At 43.6% G+C, this 22,971-nt stretch overlaps 1 long non-coding RNA gene across 1 annotated transcript in view; it reads right to left on the bottom strand.

Moving 5' to 3' along the window:
* LOC109551032 (uncharacterized) overlaps positions 1-22,971 on the bottom strand; it is a 69,050-nt gene that overhangs the window by 45,773 nt on the left and 306 nt on the right. The window lies entirely within an intron of this gene.

The raw sequence follows: 22,971 nt of genomic DNA, 5'->3' as shown, positions 1-22,971 counted from the left end.
GGCTTAGCGGCGGAAAAGACTGGTCCTTGCCCTCGAGGACTTTACCCTTTAACTAGGGAACTAAGTGTAACCCGCAGAAAATCTTTCCTGTGTGCTTCACAGGAAGCTCCAAGCTCACTGAGCACTGGAACATCTCCATTAGGCTGCAAGGAGGAGCTGGGCCTCCGGTGGAACCCAGGCGCAGGGGTGAAGCATGGGCACCCAGCAGGGAGGAGGCTGGCTGTGGGGAGGGGGAAACAGCTTTAGGAAGGGGACAGACTGCCGGGGCCTCAGGGCCAGGCATGATAATAATTACATTCATGCATTAGGAAACAGAAAGCCACCACACAGTTGTGAGCAAAGAGTCCCAAGGTGAAAGTGGATTTTTGAGAAAGATGGGTTTGGCAGAGATGGGCAGGATGAAGTGATGGAAAGACTGCAGAAAAAAGATTTTTTTCCCACTCCTTTAAAGAAACCTAAATATTTGCAGTATAACTCGTGACTTAGGATAAGTGGTTCTACCTCCTAACAAAGACAGGCCCCTCCCAGAATATTTGTTTTCCCTTTAAATGAAGTTTATTTACCCTTCAAAACAAGACGCTTACACTACTGTGAGGTGACTGTCACAGCTCTGAAAGTCCCAAATCAGATGGTGGGTCTCCACTCAAGACCCTGTGGATTTACAACCACACTTCTCGTGCTTGTCACACTCTAGTTACCATAGTATGTGGGCGTTTAAAAAAAAACGACAACAAAAAACTCTTCCCACACAATATTAACCCTTTGGTATTTCAGAGATGAACAGTGAGGTTCAATTTGGCCCTCTTTTTGGTTTTTGTGAGCTGCGTTCCCTTATTGTCAACTCACCCTGCAGACCCAGCTCAGCAGTGAAGGCTTATTCACTATCCCACCCAGGCTTTGGCTCAGCTTAGACCCAGAAGCACCTGGATTAGCTCCCTCAGTAGCCAACAACATTTTGTCTCGGGTCCAAGTTGTTTATTTATCTTTCCTAGGCTATTTGAGTCATTGAAAGAAATGTATTTGCTTTTTCAACTTCTCTATTCCCTAGAATGTTGCTTCCTTTTTTTAAATACATGACATGATAAAGAAGTTATGCTGAGTGTTTTTTTAGCAGATTTTGAAGGAGGGGGAGGGAGGGTCTAATTTGAAATAGAGAAAGAGGGAATTAGCCTTTTATTTGGTTTTTATTTTTCCCCTGCATTGTCATCTTCACCATCTATGTTGAAATGCAACATATATTGGCACAGAACACACGCAAGGCACTGGTGTACATAAATGTCGTAACTCCTGCCCACTGGGGGCTTCCAATCCAGTTGGGTGGTCTGTATGGAATCAGCTATACGTTCTGGGTCAGGACAGAAGTCTAGAGGAGGGGGCGGTGGTCAAATGAAGGGAGTCAGGGAAGATTTGGAGGAGGTGGGGCCCCAAAGGCTTTGGACCTGGGAGACCCAAGCTGAGGGATGGGTTCTGGGCAGGGAGAAGCCCCAGGAGAGGCTGCAGAGGCTGACACAGGCTGGCTGTGTCTGATAAACTTGGTGTGCGGGGTGCACTGGAGAAGCGGGTGGGGCAGAGGGAACGACAACTCTGAAGGTAGGGCCGTCATGGAGCAGGGGCTCAGAACCCCCGGTCTGTGGCTGTCTTCAGGGGTCCTGAGCCCTGAAGCTGTGCTGCTTTGGGGGTATGTTTGTGCAGGCTTCGGCAGAGATGGCCACGGAGGCCCAAGGAGTTTGGGGAGAGCTTTGCATGCCTTGGCTGAAGGGTCTGGATTTTACTCCATGGAAGCCAATGAGTTTGGAGGCCAAAATGCAAGGTATCATGGGGAAAACAGTTGTTGTGTATGGGTTTTGTTGCTGTCGCTTGGTTTTTATTTTTTAAAGATTAATCCAGAGGTGGTGGGTTAGATGAGGAGGAACTCAAGTAGGGAGATGATTTCAGTCTCTTATGGTTCAGGCATGAGGTGAAAAAGGACCAAACACGATGATGGGAGGGGCAGGAGAAACATTATAAAAGACAAATTGGCAAGAGTTTGTGACCACATGTGACAGGAGAAAAACAATGTATTAGTGAATCAAAGTGACCAGTCAGCCCAAGCTAGGTATAACTAGGTTTATATGCAATACTGGCTTATTTCTATAGCTTCTTGCTTTTAACAACAGATTTTGCTTACAAACTGCCCCAAGGATCATTTTCTTGAAGGATCAACATGCCTTCTCAAAAGGGGGTGTGAGTGACCAACAAACTTGGAGCTCCTCTGTAGACAGAGAAGTTGGGCCGGGGCACCCTGTTGAGCTGACAGTGGCCAAACACGTAAGTTTCCAGGAGAAAGTCACAACAGGCCTTAGGAATTCATCAGGTTTCCTTGTTACATCTTTCTTTTAACTTATTATTAAACAGGCAACATAAAATCATTGAAGAGAGTTGCAGAAAACAGGAGAGAGCATTTCCATTTTTGGCTTTGGCAGCTAGATGCCGGAATAATCCTGCTGACCAAGGCAGCAAATGCCCCAAATAAAAGTCCATATTTGTTGAGAACCCACTACACTCAAGACACTTTGGAATTTTAAAACAATGAATTCAAAGGTAAGCTGTAACAAGGAAATTCATGTTTTTTAATACCACTTTCACTTAATCAAAGAAATATTAACACTTTTGTTATCTTGAAAAGAATGGATTAGCCAGAATATTGTTTCCAGACATTTGTTTGGTTTTCACTGGACTTTTTGTCTTTGGGTCAACAGAGTTTGCTCCTGTCGGTGCAGCTCTGAGTGGTGCTTGTGAGCCAGACCCCACCCAAGCCACAGGGGGAGATTTTCCAGGTTGTTCAGGCAAGGTTGTCACCTCCTGTGCCCGGAAGTGGGGGTCACTGCAGTGCAAGCTGACAGGCTTCTCTCTGGCCCTGTCTCAAAGCCCCTTTCCAACAGGTCTGCTAGAACCTGAGGATGAACAGAGCAGGGACTGAGGCTTGAGACCGGATGGGAAGCTGGAATCCCTCTGGAAAATCAATTCAGCATTATCTAGACAAGTCGAAAATGTATAAACCTTAAGTCCCAGAAATAACCCCAGAGAAACTCTTGATGGTGGGCCCCAGGAGTCACATGCAAGAATGTTCGCAGCAGCACTGCCAGCAACAGCAAAGAAGTTGCAAACAATCCAAACATCCATTGAGAGGCAAATGGAGAAAAAAATGGCAGAGCGTTCACAGAGCAGAGCATGATACAGCTATAGGCCACGGCATACGGGAATGTCACAAATATCATGTGGAGTGGTGAGAAAAGCAAATCAAAGAACACGTACTGTGTAATTTCGTTTATATAAAGTTCAAAAGTGTGAAAAACCAGCAGATGGTTCAAGGATGAGTATTTTAGGGTAAAATTACAAAGAAATGCAAGAGGATAAGCAACAAAAATTTAGGAGGGGGCTGGGATGGGAAGAAGTACACAAGGGGGGCTTCAACGGTGTGGGTTGTAACATATCTTAAACTGGGTTGTAGGTAGTTGGGTGTTCATTTTTTACACTTTCTCATATGATCTATTATATGCATTTAATATTGAATTGGATTTTGAAAAACAAGATAGGGGCAGAAGTCTCCTTCAAAAGACGTGATTACAAAGCCTTATCCTCATATTCCCGGAACTCAAAACTCATCAACTCTATCTTTGTTTAACAGTCAGACAAACAAAATGAAGAGGCCAAGTACGTATATGTAGCAAATGTAGATGGAGAAAAATGACCCAAGAGCCCCAAGTTTCTCTGTCTTCTGGATCATATTTGTGTTTTAGCATTTCTTCTTTTTTATTTTTCATTTCTTATTGTAGTGGGAGGCACAAACTACTGGGTGTAAGACAGGCTCAAGGATGTATTGTACAACACGGGGAGTATAGCCAATATTTTGTAATAACTGTAAATGGAAAGTAACCGTTAAAAACTGTACTGAATTTTTTTAAAATTTTTTAAAGAAAAAATAATAATGCAGATAGTAAAGTCTATGGTAAGAAGATATATTTTGCATGAGAGTTTAAACTAGCCAGTTTGATAAGAGGTAGACAGTATGATGAACAGTGGAAAGCAGCTTTATTTATGGATGAAATTGTTATTGTCAAAATACAAATAAATAAAAAGGATTCAGGGGCTTCCCTGGTGGCACAGTGGTTGAGAGTCCGCCTGCCGATGCAGGGGACACGGGTTCGTGCCCCGGTCCGGGAAGATCCCACATGCCACGGAGCGGCTGGGCCCGTGAGCCATGGCCGCTGGGCCTGTGTGTCCGGAGCCTGTGCTCCGCAACGGGAGAGGCCACAACAGTGAGAGGCCCGCATACTGAAAAAAAAAAAGGATTCAGTGTTGAAATTGTGAAATCGTAAAGAAAAAATGAGTTATAGAATAACAAAAAAAAAAAAAACCCAACACATTTCTTGAGTATGTCATAAGTTAGGCAGGGTTTAGGTTATGAGGACTGGCCAGTGGCAAGACATGCTTCCTGCCCTCGTGGAGAAGACAGATAATTAAGCAATAGCGGTAAACGAGTGCTGCACGGAAGTACAGGAGCGGGGGGAGACAGGGCAGCGGCAGGCAGCTGAGCCTGGGGAGATGTGCTTTGGAGGGTAATAAAAGCAGATGCTATTTCATACTAGGCCACGTTCTAGGCACTTTACATATTCTATACACCATAGACGAACTCGCTGAGTCCTCACAACAACCCTAGTGAGGTAGGTGCTATCATTAGCCCCGTTTTTTTGCAGATGAGGAAACTGAGTCGCAGAAGGGTTAAGTGACCAGCCCAAGGTCACACAGCTAGCAAGTGCTGAGCCAGGGTTTAACCCCCCCTGCACACTGGTGTTCTTAACCACCGCCCTCTGCTGCCCCTCATGCTTCCCTGAGAAAGTGACATTCTGGCTGAGGCCGGAGAGAGGAAAAGCAGTCCGGCAGAAACAGAGGAGGGGGTGGTGAGAATTCTGGGCAGGGCCCGTGTATGTATCACTTGAAGGTGATACAAGGAGCTAAAATAAGTATTTAGCCACAAAAAGTGTGAAAGACCCTTCCAGCTGAGAGCAGTCCTCTTTCATCTCTTTTTTTTCGGGACTTGGCCTAGAAGAAGCAGTGCCGGAATGAGATGAGGTCCAGGGGAGGTGGTCTGCGCTCCGTCAGTTTCCCTGGGTGAGACACAGCCCTTGGTGCCAGGGCTCCAAGGGTTTCCAAAGGCCCATGGCAACAACTGCCAGGGCTCCTGGGAACGTCCCCAGGCATCCAGGATCCTGCCGCCTTGCCAGTCTCTCTGTCCCCTCTTGGCCTTATTTCCCAGATGGACCCAACATCAATCAAGGATGAGACCTAAGGCACGACCTAGCAAACAGCTGGCAAACTATTTTTAAAATCCAATTTAAAATTGTGTATGTGTAAGCCCCAGTGTATTTCTCTGGGGGATTCTATCTTTCAAGTGGAAATTTTTTTAAGTCAAATAAGGTAATCTCTATTTTGATTCCCATCAAACCCAAGTGCAGGGCCCTGCGGCCTAGGGTAAGTGCTAATCCACTTTAAGCACAGGCAAGTCGGAGCTTGGGAGCCAGGGCGACTCCAGGACCCAGAGAGAAAGGTCAGGACTGCTGATATTTATCGTGTTAACACTGTTAGTGTGTGTTTGGCTTTGTCTGGTAGAAGAGAAGAAATAGAAGATATGAGTTATGGCTGTGGACGTGGGGGAGAGCGAGCCTTCGGGGATCTGCCCGAATGTTGTTCAGCTTCCTAAATCTTGGACTCTTGCTAGCCCCTTTCCAAGAAAAAAAAAAAAAAATCAAGCATTCGGAAGAAATAGGAGTGAGGAGAGAGGAGGGTGCCCGGGCAGGGAACAGAGCAGAGAAAGCGAGAGGGAGGGCAGAGAGGGGTGGGGACTCAGCTCGCCAGCACTTCACAAGGCCTGCTTGTCTAACTCAGGCCACTGTCTTTTTGGTGATTCTGCAGTTGCCTAGCCTCGGCCTCAGGCGCCACTGGTGAGATAAAGCATCTTGTCCCAGGGCCAGCCGCATAGCTTATCCTGCGAGGATGACAGCATTTTGCTTCCCCTGACAAACACCTTTTGCATTCAGCCAATCAGATTTACTTGTCTGCGCTTTTCTTCTTTCTGAGGCCTAAACTGGATGGATACATCTAGAAAAAGGATTTCCGCAGCTTTTTTTTCCCCCCAGGTACTTTCTAAATTTCATTGCTCCTACCTCACTCTTTTTGTCTCAAACAAATAAACAAACAAACTTTAGGATAACCCAAAATGACCCTTGGCTGCCTGAAGGGTCAGGCCTGTTGTGGCCACAGCCCTGGCCAGAGTCATCATCCAAGCAGGTGAAAAGTTTTTTGTTTTTTTTTAAATTAATTTATTTAATTTATTTACTTTTGGCTGCACTGGATCTTCATTGCTGTGTGCGGGCTTTAGTTGCGGCGAGCGGGGGCTAGTCTTCATTGCAGTGAGTGGGCTTCTCATTGTGGTGGCTTCCCTTGTTGCGGAGCATGGGCTCTAGGTGCTCAGGCTTCAGCAGTTGTGGCATGCGGGCTCAGTAGCTATGGCTTGTGGGCTCTAGAGTGCAGGCTTAGCAGTTGTGGTGCACGGGCCCAGTTGCTCCACAGCATGTGGGATCTTCCCGGACCAGGGCTCGAACCTGTGTCTCCTACATTGGCAGGCGGATTCTTAACCACTGTGCCACCAGGGAAGCCCCCAGGTGAAAGTTTTGAGTCATTGGAAGGAGACATATCCTGGGGTGGAAAGGAGACGGTCCCAGCCAGGCGAGGTGGGCCTGGAGTGGAAGGAAGCTCCAGACAGAAACACCTAATAATTTGTTTGCTGTGATGGGACCCAGGGTGGTGCTGCAGGAGGCTGCTCTCAGGAAGGACAGTTCTAGGAAGAAGGAAGGGAATAAGGCAGGGAGCCAAGTCAGAGGAGGGCTTTTCAGATAAACCACGAGCCTATAAATATAACTTCCCAGGGTTCAGCAATTGCTAGTGTCTGCAGCCATGAAGTGATCACAGTTTCACCAGGCAGCTCATGCTCAAGTCTCATCCTTTAAAAAGCCGTTTTTTTTTTAAAGTTTATCTTTTGGATAACTTTAAAAAAAAATTAATTTATTTATTTTTGGCTGCATTAGGTCTTCATTGCTGCGCGTGCGCTTTCTCTAGTTGCAGTGAGTGGGGGCTACTCTTCGTTGCAGTGCATAGGCTTCTCATTGTGGTGGCTTCTCTTGTTGAGGAGCACGGGCTCTAGGCATGTGGGCTTCAGCAGTTGTGGCACATGGGCTCAGTAGTTGTGGCATGTGGGCTCAGTAGTTGTGGCGCACAGGATTAGTTGCTCCACAGCGTGTGGGATCTTCCCGGACCAGGGCTCGAACCCATGTCCCCTGAATTGGCAGGTGGATTCTTAACCACTGCGCCACAGGGAAGCCCTCAAAAGCCATTCTTGTATAGAACTAATGGATAGCAAACCCTCAGCACGTGTCAGGCCCTGATATATGGTAACTGCTCTCTAAATACAAGCCGATATCATGATTATTATTGAGCAGAAAGCTGCCTTTCCCAAATATGTAGCCACTGGCCCAGTGCTGTCTTTAAAAGCAACCAGGGGACTTCTTCAGCAGTTGTGAGCTATAACAACTCTGTGAGCTACACATTTACAATATGTGCATTTTTTCTGCTTGACTGTTACATATTAATAAGAGGTTAATGGGGGGAAATCTCATGCATAGGATCAAGTTAATTGGAGGAGACAGAGAGTGAGATAACTTTGGTTCCACAAGGTAAATGTGGTGATAGAGAAATATACAACGTGTGTTACAGCCATACAGACAGAAGGAGGAGCAAGCAGCTGAGGCTCAGGGATGGAATAGGGTCGGTGAGATCTCCTGGAGGGACTCTAGAACTAAACAGGAGCTGAACACCATTCTCTGAGACTGAATACTAGGAAAGAAAGTAAATCCTGTTTTAGATACACTTATAGAGAGAGGGCTGAGATGTTAAAGGCACTCACCCCTGAGGGCCTCGTTTGTTCCCTGAAGGAGAAAGGCAAGATAGGCCACAAAGATGAGAGTGGAAGTGAAATGTGAGAAATGAACATGGTGACCGTTTAGAATAACTGGGGAATGAGAGCCAGAGCCAACCAAGGATAAGTAGAAATAATTTGATGGGTGGTACAGGGAGAGCCCAGCAGAGCTACAGACCGTGAACTTGGAGTGGGGCCCTTCTCACTGGTGGGTGGCCTTTTCAAGAGCATAAACAGAAAGTCCAGGGTAGCTTAAAAATTCAGCCGTTGTGTCTGGCCAGGAACAGAGAACATCAGTTGTGTGTGACCCCACTCCCTCCTGTTTTCCTCTCACAGCTCTGATCGTTCCTCAGCCTCACTGAGGGTTCCTCTTCCTCTACCCAACACTTAAGGACAGGGATCTATAGAGTCCAACTTTGAACCTGGCCTTTTTTTTGGTCTACCCAAATCCTAAGTTTCAACTACTACTGGTTGTCGATCTGATGTGTTCCATCTCCAACTCAGAATTCTCTGAGCTCCATCCCTATATGCCTACTCAACATGATCCAATTCAACATGTTCATCAACTCAGCACGTTCACAACTGAACTCATTGTTTTCTTTCCCACCCTCTTCCATCTCTATCCCTCTCCTTCCTTCTGAGTGTTTCCTTGGACAGCATCACCATCCACTCACTTGCCCAAAGCAGATGCCTCGGCCCCCTCATCCTCCTTATCCAATCAGGCATCAAGACCATCAGTCTCCAGGACTTCCCTGGTGGCCCAGTGGGTAAAACTCCACACTCCCAATGCAGGGGCCTAGGTTCAATCCCTGGCCAGAGAACTAGATCCCGCGTGCATGCCACAATGAAAAAATTTGCATGCCGCAACTAAGAGTCCACATGCCGCGACTAAGAAACCCGCATGCTGCAACTAAAGCCCTTAGTGCTGCAACTAAGACCCAGTGCAGCCAAAATAAATAAATATTTTTTTAAAAAAGACCATCAGTCTCCCTTTTTAATAACTCTCCTGTCTGAGGCAGTGTCTCCACCCCCGCCATCACTTTCTCAGTTTGGGCCCCGCTCTGTTGCAAAAGCCTTTGACCAGTCCCCCTGACTCTAGTCTCATATCTCCTCTCCATCCTCCAGCCCGCTGCCCTGGTGACCTTCCTAAAACCCAAACGATCGGTCACAATGCTTTCATTAATGCAGCTAAAACAAGACAGTCCTGTGTCAGGACAAACCATAATCTCCCAACTAAGGGATCCCTCTTCTCCTTCTTCTTTATCCCTCCACGTTCCTTGTCCGTTTCTAAAATATTTATTATTTTAAAAGTCTTGTATTCACATAGTATTAAAAAAAAATCAAATAGTATAGAAAAGCATCAAATAAAAGGCAGAAGTTATCTTTTCCTCCTGCCAACCCCCAGAACCATTCTCCAAAAGTTACCACCACTTCTTATGTACCCTTCCTGAAAGAAAAAGTCTGCATATATCTATTTTTTAATTTAACACAAATAAGATCGTATTGCTGTGCACACTGGTTTATTTTTTTAAACAAAACACATCTAGAAGATCTTTCCATGCCAGTATATACAGGTCTACCTCATGTTTTAATTATTGCATACTTTTCCATTACGTGGGTGTATTTAACTTATCCCCTGCTGATGGATGTCTAGGTGCTTTCCAGTTTTTTTGTTATTCCCGACAATGTTGCAGTGAACATCCTTGTACATAATTTTGGCATAATTTTGCCAGTATATTCCTAGGGCAAATTTCTAGCAGTAGAATTTCTAAGTCACTGGGAATAGGCATTCAAAATGTAGACAGACATTGCTGAATTGCCCTCCAGGAGAGCTGAATCTGTTTATGCTCCCAGGAATAGTGTATGAAGGTGCCTATTTCCCCATAATCTTGTGAACACTGGGCATTACCAAACTTTTGTTTACCAATCTGATGGATGACAAATGGAATCTCATTGTTTTGCGATGCATTTCTTTTAACTACCAGTGAGGTTGAATACATGTCTATTACATGTCTATTCGCTATTTGTGTTTCTTGTAGATTGTTCACATCCTCTGCCTATTTGGTGGTTAGTTTGAGTCTGGGTGTGTGAACTGTTGTCTCTCCCAGGGAAGTTAATAGATTGATAGAACTCCATGAATTTCAACTTTGCCCAAATAGGAGCCTCAAACAATCGAAGATTGAGTGGTCCCTGAAAGCTAAAGTAAGGATCTACTCCTGGAGTTTTCTGTCCAGTGATGCTTGGCCCAGTCAGCTGACCACACCTTACTTCTTATGCAAGCATCACCCCAAAAAGAAGCCGCATATCTATTAGCAAATCATTTCCATTCCCTTTTCCTCTCAGGTCCTGGACACCATTAATCTACTTTTCCTATTCCGAACATTTCATATAAATAAAATCATAATATGTGATCCTTTGTGACTGGCTTCTTTCACTTAGCATAATGTTTTCAAGGTTTGTCCACACTGAAGTATGTATCAGTATTTCATTCTTTTTTATGGCCAAATAATATTCTATTGTATGGATATACCACATTCTGTTTATTATTGATAGACATTTGGTTTGTTTCCAACTTTTAGCTATTATGGAAAAACTGCTATGAACATTCATGTACTAGTTTTTGTGTGAACATATGTTTCAGCTCTCTTGGGTATATATCTAGGAGTGGAATTGCTGGGTCATACGATCATCCTATGTTTAACTTTTTGACGAAACTACCAACCTGTTTTCCATAGTATCTGCACCATTTTACATTTTCACCAGCAATATATGAGTGTTCCAATTTCTCCACATCATTCTCAACACTTGTTATTATGTCTCTTTTATTATAGCCATGCTAGTGGGCATGAAGTGGTAACTCACTGTTTTGATTTGCATTTCTCTAATGACTAATGATTTAGACCATATTTTCATGTGCATATTGGACATTTGTGATCTTCTTTGGAGAAATGTTTATTCAAATCCTTCTCCTATTTAAAAGTTAGATTTCTTGTTTTTTTATTGTTGAAGTGTAAGAGTTCTTTGTATATCCCGGATACTAGACCCTTGTCAGATATATGATTTGTAAATATTTTCTCCCACTCTGTGGGTTGTCTTTTCACTTTGTTGACAGTTTCCTTTAATGCAGAAAGGTTTTTAATTTTGATGAAGTCTAACTTATCTATTTTTACTTTGGTTGCTTGTGTTTTTGGTGTCATATATAAGAAACCATCGCCTAGGGACTTCCCTGGTGGTGCAGTGGTTAAGAACCCACCTGCCAATGCAAGGGACACGGGTTCAAGCCCTGGTCCAGGAAGATCCCACATGCCACGGAGCAACTAGGCCCGTGTGCCACAACTACTGAGCCTGCGCTCTAGAGCCTGTGAGCCACAACTACTGAGCCCATGTGCCACAATTACTGAAGCCCACGTGCCTAGAGCCCGTGCTCCACAACAAGAGAAGCCACCACAATGAGAAGCCCATGCACCAGAACAAAGAGAGCCCCCACTCGCTGCAACTAGAAAAAGCCCCGGTGCAGCAACGAAGACCCAACACAGCCAAAAATAAACAAATAAATAAATTAATTAAAAAAAAAAAAAAGAAACCATTGTCTAATCCAAGACAATGTAGATTTACTCCTATGTTTTCTTTTAGGAGTTGTGTAGATTTAACTCTTACATATATATCTTTGATCCATTTTGGGTTAATTTTTCTATAGGGTGTGAGGTAGGGGCCCAGTTTCATTCATTTGCACGTGGCTATCCAGTTGTCCCAGCACCATTTGTTGAAAAGACTATTCTTTCCCCCTTGAATGATCTTGGCACCTTTTTGAAAATCAATTGACCATATGGGGACTTCCATGGTGGCCCAGTAGATAAGACTCCACGCTCCCAATACAGCGGGCCCGCATTTGATCCCTGGTCAAGGAACTAGATCCCACATGCACGCCACAACTAAGAGCTCACATGCTGCAACTAAGGAGCTGGTGAGCTGCAACTAAGGAGCCCGCAAGCCACAACTAAGGAGACTGCCGGCCGCTACTAAGACCCCATGCAACCAAATAGATAAATAAATATTTTAAAAAAAGAACGTCAACTGACCATAGATGTATGGGGTTTATTTCTGGACTCTCATTCCTATTCCTCCAAACTTTCCTTAATGTGCTTTGTTACTTTTATACATATATATTTTTTATACATATTTTTTAAAAAAAAAATAAGCCTAAAAAATAACTGTAAAGAGGAAGGGATAGCTGTATTCATGCTCGGCTCCCAAGAGGAAAACCTACATGGGGTCCACTTACTATTAGACACTGTCTTTTGTGATTTGGTTGCTTAGAACAAGAGCAAAAGCTGAGAGTTATACAAGTCTTCAACACCGACTCCCTCCAGTTTATGTGCTCCCAAGTGTGTCTGAGGGAACGTCAGGAGGGAAGCATGGCAGGAGGCCAAGGGGAGAGGGTCAGAGTCTGGCAGTGTCATTGGTGGCAGCAATGGGCCAGAGTCCAAAAAGAGGGCAGAGTCTGTACACACCAGGCCACATCTACAAGGCGTGGTTTGTGAGAGATGGTTCTCAAGGCCCAGCCAGAGTCCAGAAACCATGAATTTAGTCCAATCTCCAATTCTCAATCCAAAGGAATGCCTAGGGCAATATCTCTGGAATAGATACTGTGGAATAGGATATATCAGAACACTGTAACTTAGGCTGGGACTGTGGGCAGTATCCAGGGTGTGGGGGGGGGGCGGGGTTAGGGGGGAGGGATCGAGGGGGAGAGAGGGAGAGAGAATGAGAGAGAGCAGTCTATTTTGTAAAGTTTGTATATTTAAAAAAATTAAAATTCGGTGGTCTCCCTAGGGACAAATGACTTCAAAGGACCAATTAATGGAGCATGGTGGGGAGCTGTCCTTTTCAAAGAGGGCTCTGCAGTGGTGCTGACACCTCAGAAGCAGGTTGTCTGGTATTTGGGACCTTCCCATGAGACCTGTGCCATAGAAAATGCCTACTCTACCTGGGGAGGCTAGGCTGACTGGACTGAAGCAGGTTCCTCCACCACACTCCACACCCTAGAGATAACTCACTTTTGTTGTTGCTGTTAATATTATTTTTAACTTACAGAAATAAGTGTTGCAAATTTTTACAATTTTAAATAACACAGGAGTGAATACAGGAAAAGCATAAATCTCACCCCACAGAAGTAGCTGCTATAAAGTTTGGTGCTTAGACTCCTAGTATTTATTCTATGAACCCAAACATATTTTATATATCTATATAAATGTGTATATATATACACACACACACACACACACACACACATACACACACATTTGTACTTACACATATGCAATAATTTTTACAAAGATGAAAATTGTTTCAATTTTTTTTATACAGAAGAATATCACAGACCTATTTTCAATCCATACATATAATTGTACCTCATTCTTTTTATTTTTTAATTTTATTTATTTTTTATTTATTTATTTTTTACTTATTTTTATTTTTGGCTGCGTTGGATCTTCGTTGCTGTGAGTGGGCTTTCTCTAGTTGCGGCGAATGGGGGCCACTCTTCGTTGCAGCGCGCAGGCTTCTCACTGCGGCGGCTTCTTACGTTGCGGAGCACGGGCTCTAGGCGCACAGGCTCTGTAGTTGTGGTGCATGGGCTTAGTTGCTCCACGGCATGTGGGATCTTCCCAGACCAGGGCTTGAACCCGTGTCCCCTGCATTGGTAGCTGGATTCTTAACCACTGTGCCACCAGGGAAGCTCCTCATTCTTTTTAATAGCTGCATAGCATTCCATTGTGAATGAATGAATGAACAATTTTTCAATTTCCCTGCTAGTATCCATTTAAGCTCTTTCCATATTTTTGCTATTACAAAAAATGCTGATATAAACACACACAACATATTTACACATCAAATGCTAATATTTCTTTAGAATAGGTTGATAATAAAAACAAAAATAAACAAATGGGACCTAATGAAGCTTGAAAGCTTTTGCACAGCAAAAGAAAACATAAACAAGACAAAAAGACAACCCTCAGAATGGGAGAAAATATTTTCAAATGAAGCAACTGACAAAGGATTAATCTCCAAAATTCACAAGCATCTCATGCAGCTCAATATCAAAAAAACAAACAACCCAATCCAAAAATGGGCAGAAGACCTAAACAGACATTTCTCCAAAGAAGATATACAGATTGCCAACAAACACATAAAAGGATGCTCAACATCACTAATCATTAGAGAAATGCAAATCAAAACTACAATGAGGTTATCACCTCACACCAGTCAGAATGGCCATCATCAAAAAAATCTACAAACAATTAATGCTGGAGAGGGTGTGGAGAAAAGTGAACCCTCTTGCACTGTTGGTGGAAATGTAAATTGATACAGTCACTATGGAGAACAGTATGGAGGTTCCTTAAAAAACTAAAAATAGAACTACCAAAAAAAAATATATATATATAGAACTACCATACGACCCAGCAATCCCACTACTGGGCATATACCCTGAGAAAACCATAATTCAAAAAGAGTCATGTACCACAATGTTCATTGCAGCTCTATTTACAATAGCCAGGACATGGAAGCAATCTAAATGTCCATTGGCATATGAATGGATAAAGAAGATGTGGCACATATATACAATGGAATGTTACTCAGCCATAAAAAGAAACGAAATTGAGTTATTTGTAGTGAGGTGGATGGACCTAGAGTCTGTCATACAGAGTGAAGTAAGTCAGAAAGAGAAAAACAAATACCATACGCTAACACATATATATGGAATCTAAAAAAAAGGTTCTGAAGAACCTAGGGGCAGGACAGGAATAAAGACGCAGATGTAGAGAATGGACTTGAAGACACAGGGAGGGGGAAGGGTAAGCTGGGACAAAGTGAGAGAATGGCATGGACATATACACACTACCAAATGTAAAATAGATAGCTAATGGGAAGCAGCTGCATAGCACAGGGAGATCAGCTCGGTGCTTTGTGTCCACCTAGAGGGGTGGGATAGGGAGGATGGGAGGGAGACGCAAGAGGGAGGGCATATGGGCATATATGTATATGTATAGCTGATTCACTTTGTTATAAAGCAGAAAATAACACACCATTGTAAAGCAATTATACTCCAATAAAGATGTTAAAAAAATAAAATAAACAAACAAAAATTCAAAAAAATAAAAAGAATAGGTTGCTAGAGGTGGGACTGCAGGTTACTAGGGAATGTAAATTTAAATTCATGAGATACTATAAAGGATTCTTAACTTGTAGTATATGGTTGAGCTTCAGAAATTACATATTCAATTATGTGTGTGTGAGTATATGTGCTGCGTATTTCTAGGGAGAGATCCCAGCTTTCTGCAGACCTACAAAAATGGTTATGAACCACTGTGCTGCAGGGAGCTGGCATTTCCCTGTGGCTCTGGACCACAAGCACTGAATTTGCAGGTTTTGAGCAACTTAACTGAGCAGGAACTTGTCCAGCAAGGGCTACTTCCTGTCCAGGTCCAGTGTCACCCACAAGGAGAGCAAATAGTGGCATCCACCAAAATGTCCTGCCCCTAGGGTAAAGGTGAAGCGCCACAGACACACAGTCCTGTGTTCCTGGACGGTGCTTAGGCTCAATTGGATGAGATATGTCTGGTCAGCTGGTGTTCTTGGATCTCAGGTTGGGAGGCCCTCTCCATACTATGGCTTCATCTCTAGGAAGTGAGGGCTGTGGCCAGCCTCCAATCTGCTTCACCACCCCTCCTCCCCTGTGTTGCTTCCATATCCAGGGTCCAAAAGCCCAGCCAAGTGGGACTATTCCCTGTCAGGCTATTCCCAGAGACTCAGGTCTATAGTAGTCCACACACAGGGGCCTTACACCCTGCAGGGCTGTGGGCTTCATCAGGGAAGGCTTTTAGGGACTTACAAGTTCATCCCAATCCTCAGAGACTGAAAGCAAGGCTGCCTTCCAGACAGGGCACAACTTGGACCCTGACTTTTGAACTGCAGCGTTAACTATAACTTTGCAATGTTTCCAATAGCTTAGTGGTTCTCAACTGGGGAGCCCATTTTCAGTTGTCATAACCTGTGGGGGTGGGTTGCTACTGGCATCTAGTGGGTAGAGGCCAGGGATACTGCTACACGTCCTACAGTGCACAGAATAGTTCCCTACAACAAAAAATTATCCAGCACAAAATGTCACTGCCACCAAGGTTGGAGAAACCCTGCAAAATATCTGATTATGGGCTTCCCTGGTGGCGCAGTGGTTGAGAGTCCGCCTGCCGATGCAGGGGACACGGGTTCGTGCCCCGGTCCGGGAAGATCCCACATGCCGCGGAGCGGCTGGGCCCGTGAGCCATGGCCGCTGAGCCTGCGCGTCCGGAGCCTGTGCTCCGCAACGGGAGAGGCCACAACAGTGAGACGCCCGCGTACCGCAAAAAAAAAAAAAATCTGATTAATAGCATCTACACACTATTTTGGACTGGAGAGTTATTATTACAGTATTGATATTTCACATGCTACCTGGACTTGGCTCACATGAAGTTTCTGCTTTTGCAATCACTTTTACATAAACTTAGAGAAATCTATATCTTTCTTTTCTTTTTTTTTAATTGAAGTATAGTTGATTTACAATGTTGTGGAGAAATCTATTTCTAAACAATCTGAGGATGAATCCTTGGAATACCCTTTCTTCTCAAATGGATCTAGGTAGATGTTCTTCAAATTTCTATGGCTTTTTAACTCCAAAAATAATTTTTTAAAATTATATGCTATAAGCATATTTTTAAGTAGACAGCTAAAGTTTTTCACCATTAAGAAATGGTTGAAAGGTTGTATCTTTCAACACATTGTAAATATTGGCATTTAAAATATACTAAGCCATCACTCTTAAGTAGATCCAGTGGAATCTAAATATCATAGAGTTAATACCCACTATCATTCATTTAAAAATAATGAACAATATGGGACTCCCTGGCAGTCCAGTGGTTAGGACTCTGCACTTTCACTGCTGAGGACCTGGGTTCGACCCCTGGTCAGGAAACTAAGACCCCACAAGCTGTGTGGTGTGGCCAAAAAAAAATTAAAAATAGACATAATGAACAATAAATAAATAAAAATTAAAAGTACATGAACAGGGCTTCCCTGGTGGCGCAGTGGTTAAGAATCCGCCTGCCAATGCAGGGGACACAGGTTCGAGCCCTGGTCCGCGGGAAGATCCCACATGACTTGGAGCAACTAAGCCCGTGCGCCACAACTACTGAGCCTGCACTCTAGAGCCCGCAAGCCACAACTACTGAGCTCGCGTGCTGCAATTACTGAAGACTGCATGCCTAGAGCTCGTGCTCTGCAACAAGAGAAGCCACCGCAATGAGAAGCCCGCGCACCGCAACAAAGAGTCGCCCCCGCTTGCCTCAACTAGAGAGAAAGCCTGCACGCAGCAATGAAAACCCAACACAGACAAAAATAAATAAAATAAATAAATTCATTTAAAAAAAAACAAAGTACATGAAAAATTCTTCTTTAATAGTGCAAAAATTTGTATTATTTCTTTTTCTCTGTGAACTCCAATCTACTTCCCCAGCAGAATTTTATACTAGTGTAATATATTTTATATTTTATCTTGCAAGTCTTTTATTGATCACCCTATCACCTATTCTGGACCAAAATATGCATATAAATTGAAATACATATATCAGAAAATGTTTATTATAACTATAAGTCTCTAAGAGTTAGCAAAATTTCCTTTGGCTTGACTTACTAATAATCAGTAAATGACTGATCAAAATAAATATATTCTAATTTTTTATAATTATCAATCAAAAAAGGAAAAACATATAAACACACGTGTGTGTATGTATACTAGTTTAAAATCCATGAAAGAATATTACTTATTGCTAGAAAGAGACAGGGTTCGTTACTGATCTATTTTTCATTTTTATAGGTATAAGCACTGAGCAACCTTGTTTATATAAATAAGTAAATAGTTAGGGAAGGGACTTTGTTAGAGCAATTTTACTAAATGTCTTTAACTCTTTCTGAGTTAAATGCCCCAAAACAACAAACAATCAAAAGCCACATAAGGATCAATCATCAGAAAAACGAAAGCTCCACTAAAGGCCAAACTAATGGGGGAGCTAGAGACGGAGCTTCCTGTTCTTTAGATTCCTGCTTCTACCCTCCCCTCCTCCACACGTCTTGTTTTTCCCAAACTCACTGTACAAATGAATTAATTCATTTCCCTATCAATGAGGTTAAGTATCATTTCGTACGTTTGCATTTCCTCCTGGGTGAATTGCTCACTTACACTCTTTTTCCTAGTTTTCATGGGCTGTTTGTCATTTTCCCATCAATTGGTACTAAGCCTTTGTCTGTCATGTGTATTGCAAATGTTTTCTTCTATTGTTTGTCTTTTACTTGCACAGTAATTTTTCATTTTTATGTAGTTAAGTCTATCAGTCTTTTTTTTCCTTTGTGGTTTCTAGATATTCTCCTACCCTTCTCATACTTCTCACGGGAAGTTTTGACAGCCATTTGGAAAGTAATCTGACTGTAACTACTAACGTAAAAATGTACATATCCTTTGTCTCAGCAATCCCACTTTGAGACATCTCTTCCACAAAAATAAAAACACTGCTTCACAAAAGTATATGTACAAAGATGTTACCTTCATCAGCATTGTGCGTATGGCAAAAATGAGAAACAACTTGAATACCAACCATTAAGGCAACAGCTGAATGAACTGTATGGAGTCACTATATAGTAAGTTTTACTGTTATTAAAAAGAATGATTTTGCAGAACAATGTGAATGTTCTTAATGTCACAGAACTTTAAAATGGTAAATGTTATGTTTATTTTATCAGAATTTTTTAAAAGAGAAAAAAAAAATAGAATGATTTCTATCGCTATATAGTGTCCTGGAGAAATGGCCATGAAAATTGTTAAGAGAAAAATCCATGTTTCAGGTAAATGTGTGTGTGTGTGCGTGCGCGTGCATGTTTATAGAAAAAGGTATGGGAGGATACAAACCAAATTTTATGGTTAATTACCTCAGGGAGTGTGAAGTATCTATCCTATGACTTGTAGCAAGGAACATGAATTTAGAGCTCAGATCCAATTTCAAGTCCACTACTGATTTGGTGTGTGACCTGGGAGAATTACATGTTAGTTCCTTCATGTATAAAATAGGAAGAGAAATAATATATGCCTCACTGGAATTGTTGTGAGGCACAGATATTAGAAAAGTGCCTGTCACGATAAATTATAGATGTCATCATCATTATATTATTGTCTCCTTCAGTGTCTTCTTCATTGTACCCTATGCATTCTTCCATCCCTCTCTACCTACTGGGATTGTTAAAAGATCTGATTATCAGGAGAGAAAAACAGAGAAACAAAAACAGATTACAAGAAGCCTAACACTGAGGGGATTCACATAGTACTTGTTTCAGAACCCGCTAGAGCTAGTTTGCTTCTGAGGCCATGTCTGAGCTTTGGCCCTAAAGAACTGGCACAATTTTGGAGACGTCTGGCCCAGATTTCTTTCTTCTTGTCCTGTCATCACATAGAAGGCAGTCTGGAAAGCTTAGGAGCTCTCTTCTCAACAGCTCCACACTTTACTATTGCTTTTTGATATACCTAGTGTCATCTCCCTCTGTTTTCCTGTCAAATCAACAGCTTCTTGCACTGCACATGCTTTCTCTTACTTACTGGTACTCTCTCCTTAACTGGCAGATGGATAAGACCTGGAGTCATCATATTTGCTGAGTCCCACACACCAGTTTATCCAATACCAACCTTGCCTCTTTCATGGAACTACTGCCACATTAACGTTCTTTGGTTTGAGATCCGGAGGCTTTAGGCAATTCGATTTTTTCTATGTGTTTTGCAACATTTCACATTCAACAAATCTCATTCATGTTAAATATGAAATAAACCAATAACTCCTCCTAGTTTATTTCAGCCTTAGGGCACTAATGTATGGAATCAGATACCTCATTCCTCTCAGAACAGGATGACGATGAGCTTCCCTGTTAGGAAAGAGCTCTCGGGGTTATAAATTATAACGCTGGTGACTAAAACAACGCGGTGGCTCTTTTCATTGATTTTACATGATCCCCAGGGTTTCTCATTTCTCCACTTCTTTGTGCCACCCCTTATATTTACTCATCCTTTCCTTGTGTCTCTTTCCCTTTCTCCCTCTCTTCTCTCTCCCTCTCCTCCAACAAACATTCTTAAGCACCTTCTGTGTGTCAGGCTCTCAGCAACAAAGCCTGAGCAAAACGGACCACCTTCTTATTGTCATGGAGCTTACAAATCTAATTGGGAGTTGAGACATTCATCAAATAATCACCAAATCTGTATTTCAAAGAGCACTGAGTGCCATGTAGAAAAACACAGGACCCTGTGAGAAATCTGTGTAGGTGAAGTTTCATCCAGAAAGAGGCAGCTGAAGGCTACATCCAGGAAGTGGCAGCTGAGCTGGGTGGGAAGGATGGGGAGGAATTAGCCAGGCATCTCCCCTCATTTAGAGCTATGGGTGGGCAGAGACCAAGACTGTCATGGCACCAATACTGGGTCTGCTTGACAGAAACGCTTGTAAATATTTGTGGGAGGAAGGGACAATGTGAAACATATAAATCAATGAAAATGTGCTTTGTTTTGAGCATAATCGATTAAGAAATTTAACTGTTAATAGTTAAAAGAATGCAAAGTAGAAGACAAAAAGGAGAGAGTGGCACAAGATGAGGTTAAAGAAGTAGCAGCCAAATCACACTGAGGCCTTTAAGGCTATGTAGGGATTTTGGTCTTTATTCTAACAGCATTGGAAGCCACCGAAGGGTTATTTTTTACAGCTAACTATTATGTGCTAGATACTGTGCTAAAGACTTTGCTTGCATGATTTTGTTTAATTCTTGATGCAATCCTATGAGAGTATGATTATTACCCCAATTTTACAGACTGAGGACCCTGAGGAGTAGAGAGGGTTAGCTGTTTGCTCAACACTGTTAATAAGTGGCAGAGGCTTGACTCCAAAACCCCTACCCTTAACCATTAAATTACGTTTGCTAAGAACAAGAATGAGTAGGTAAGCAAGTATGAACAGCTGATTCTAATCTCCTTGGCAGGAACAACCCCATGTGGAGTTGTTAGCATAGGGGTATCAGGGTTTAATGACCTAATCATTGAATTTAATCTCCTTGCTCTGACTCCATATTAATCAAATAACTTTACATTCTAGCTTCCCCTATAGATTTTTCTGCTGGAAGATAATGCACTGAGCAGCCTACACATGCAATTTGTTTCAGTTGGGAATTTTATTCCACATTGTAAGTTAACAAATTGGCATTCTGCTTAAAAAAAAAAAGTGAACTACTCTAGAACAAACAAGAAATGATTAACGTCTTACACAGTTATTTTTCCATAAGTTAGTTTGAAAAACAGAAACAAATATAAACATCTATATTGTCTCTTTTGTGATTTAGCCTTTTCTTGTTCCCTGCTTTGAAGGACCATGGATGTGGTCATAAAGTCTAGAGATGGGCCCTTTCATAACGTTCTTTGTGAAAGCCCCAAGCACAGCCCAAGTGCTTCCATTGTTTCCCAATCAGCAAACCCACCTTTCCTCCCGCAAGCCGCGGAGAGGATTGTTCTTCCGAATTCACCTAATTCTCTGAGCGGTAAGCAGCTGGAGGCTGCTGCGAGGGGTCTTATTCATCTCCCCAGGGTAACGTGCATCCTATCCTAGGAGCAGGCGGTCTCCTAATAACATCATTAAACCCGAAGTTCATGCGCTCGGGGCCACCGCGACAGCAGCAGCCCCCCGGCCCCGGCCCTGCACCAAGTCCGAAGCCCCTGTGCGGGACGGAAGTGACACCGGCCCACCCGCCACTTGTGGGCTCCTTCCAAACGGAGAGCCATGAAATCGGTCCCCGACTCCCGGCTCCTCGTTGGCTCAAGTTTGGTTTTGTTCTTTTCCCTTCTCTCCCTATAATTCCTTTAAATGGGCAAACCTGGCACAAACGCAGGTGGACATTTTAAAGTGAAAGCTTCAGGAAACAGACCATCACCTTGTCAAGAGATCTGCTGAATCACATACAAGGGCGTAAACGGGGCTCCCCCACCCCAATATTCAACAGTCTCTTGAACAGAAGACTGAAATCATACTCTAAACATCGACTTTTTTCCTCCTCCAAGAGAGTAAAGTCAGCAAATGCAAGGTGAGCCTTGTGAGCTGCCTCCTTTCTTGGAGAAAAGGCTGGAGCCAAGGGGCCGAGCGCGGCCTCCACCGTAGGATCCACAAAGAGTGAGGGCCTCTCTCAGAAACTGTAGCGCTGGGGGCGGAAGGGGGACGGCAATCGTTGAAATCGATGACAGAACTCTCTTTATTCCGCTTTTCGGCCATTTTCACCACAGAACCATTAACCAAGAAATTGCCAGCAACTAGACGGCCCCCCGCAGGGCTGCCAGCCGCCGGCTGCGCTCAGGGCGAGGATGCACAAGGCCGTGCGAAGGATCGTACGCTGACCAGCCAAGATGGCCACTTTCACGTGGCTGTGGGCCACTGGCTCCCTGTCACCCGGGCATCCCCAGGCAGGGCAGCCGGAAAGACCCTCGGGGAGAGCCAGAGGACAAAACCCCCGACGATTCCCGCTGCCCCCGCTGGGGGACGCGACCTAGCGGCCAGGTAGCCCGGCCAACGGTCGGAAGGGAGGTGCCATTGTCACAGCACAGGGGAGCAGGCCCATAAAGCCCTTGTCTCTCTTCCTCCCACGTCGAACACGGAAGCATACAACGACCCAGTATACTGCCTTTCCCCTCACTCCTTATTAGTGCTTAAGATGGCGAATATTCGCGAGAGGGGCGCGTTACCTCCGCTCCCTTCCCCCTGCCTGGCAGAATGGTTCGGTCGAACTCCCCTCGGTGCACCGCCCCTTCCCCTCCCCCGTCCCCGCGCGAGTGGCGCATTGGCGCGCGGCGCCGAGGGGCGGGGCCC

Source organism: Tursiops truncatus, chromosome 14 (assembly GCF_011762595.2).
Source record: "Tursiops truncatus isolate mTurTru1 chromosome 14, mTurTru1.mat.Y, whole genome shotgun sequence".
Classification (NCBI taxonomy): Eukaryota; Metazoa; Chordata; class Mammalia; order Artiodactyla; family Delphinidae; genus Tursiops; species Tursiops truncatus.
This window is presented reverse-complemented; position numbering and strand designations above follow the sequence as displayed.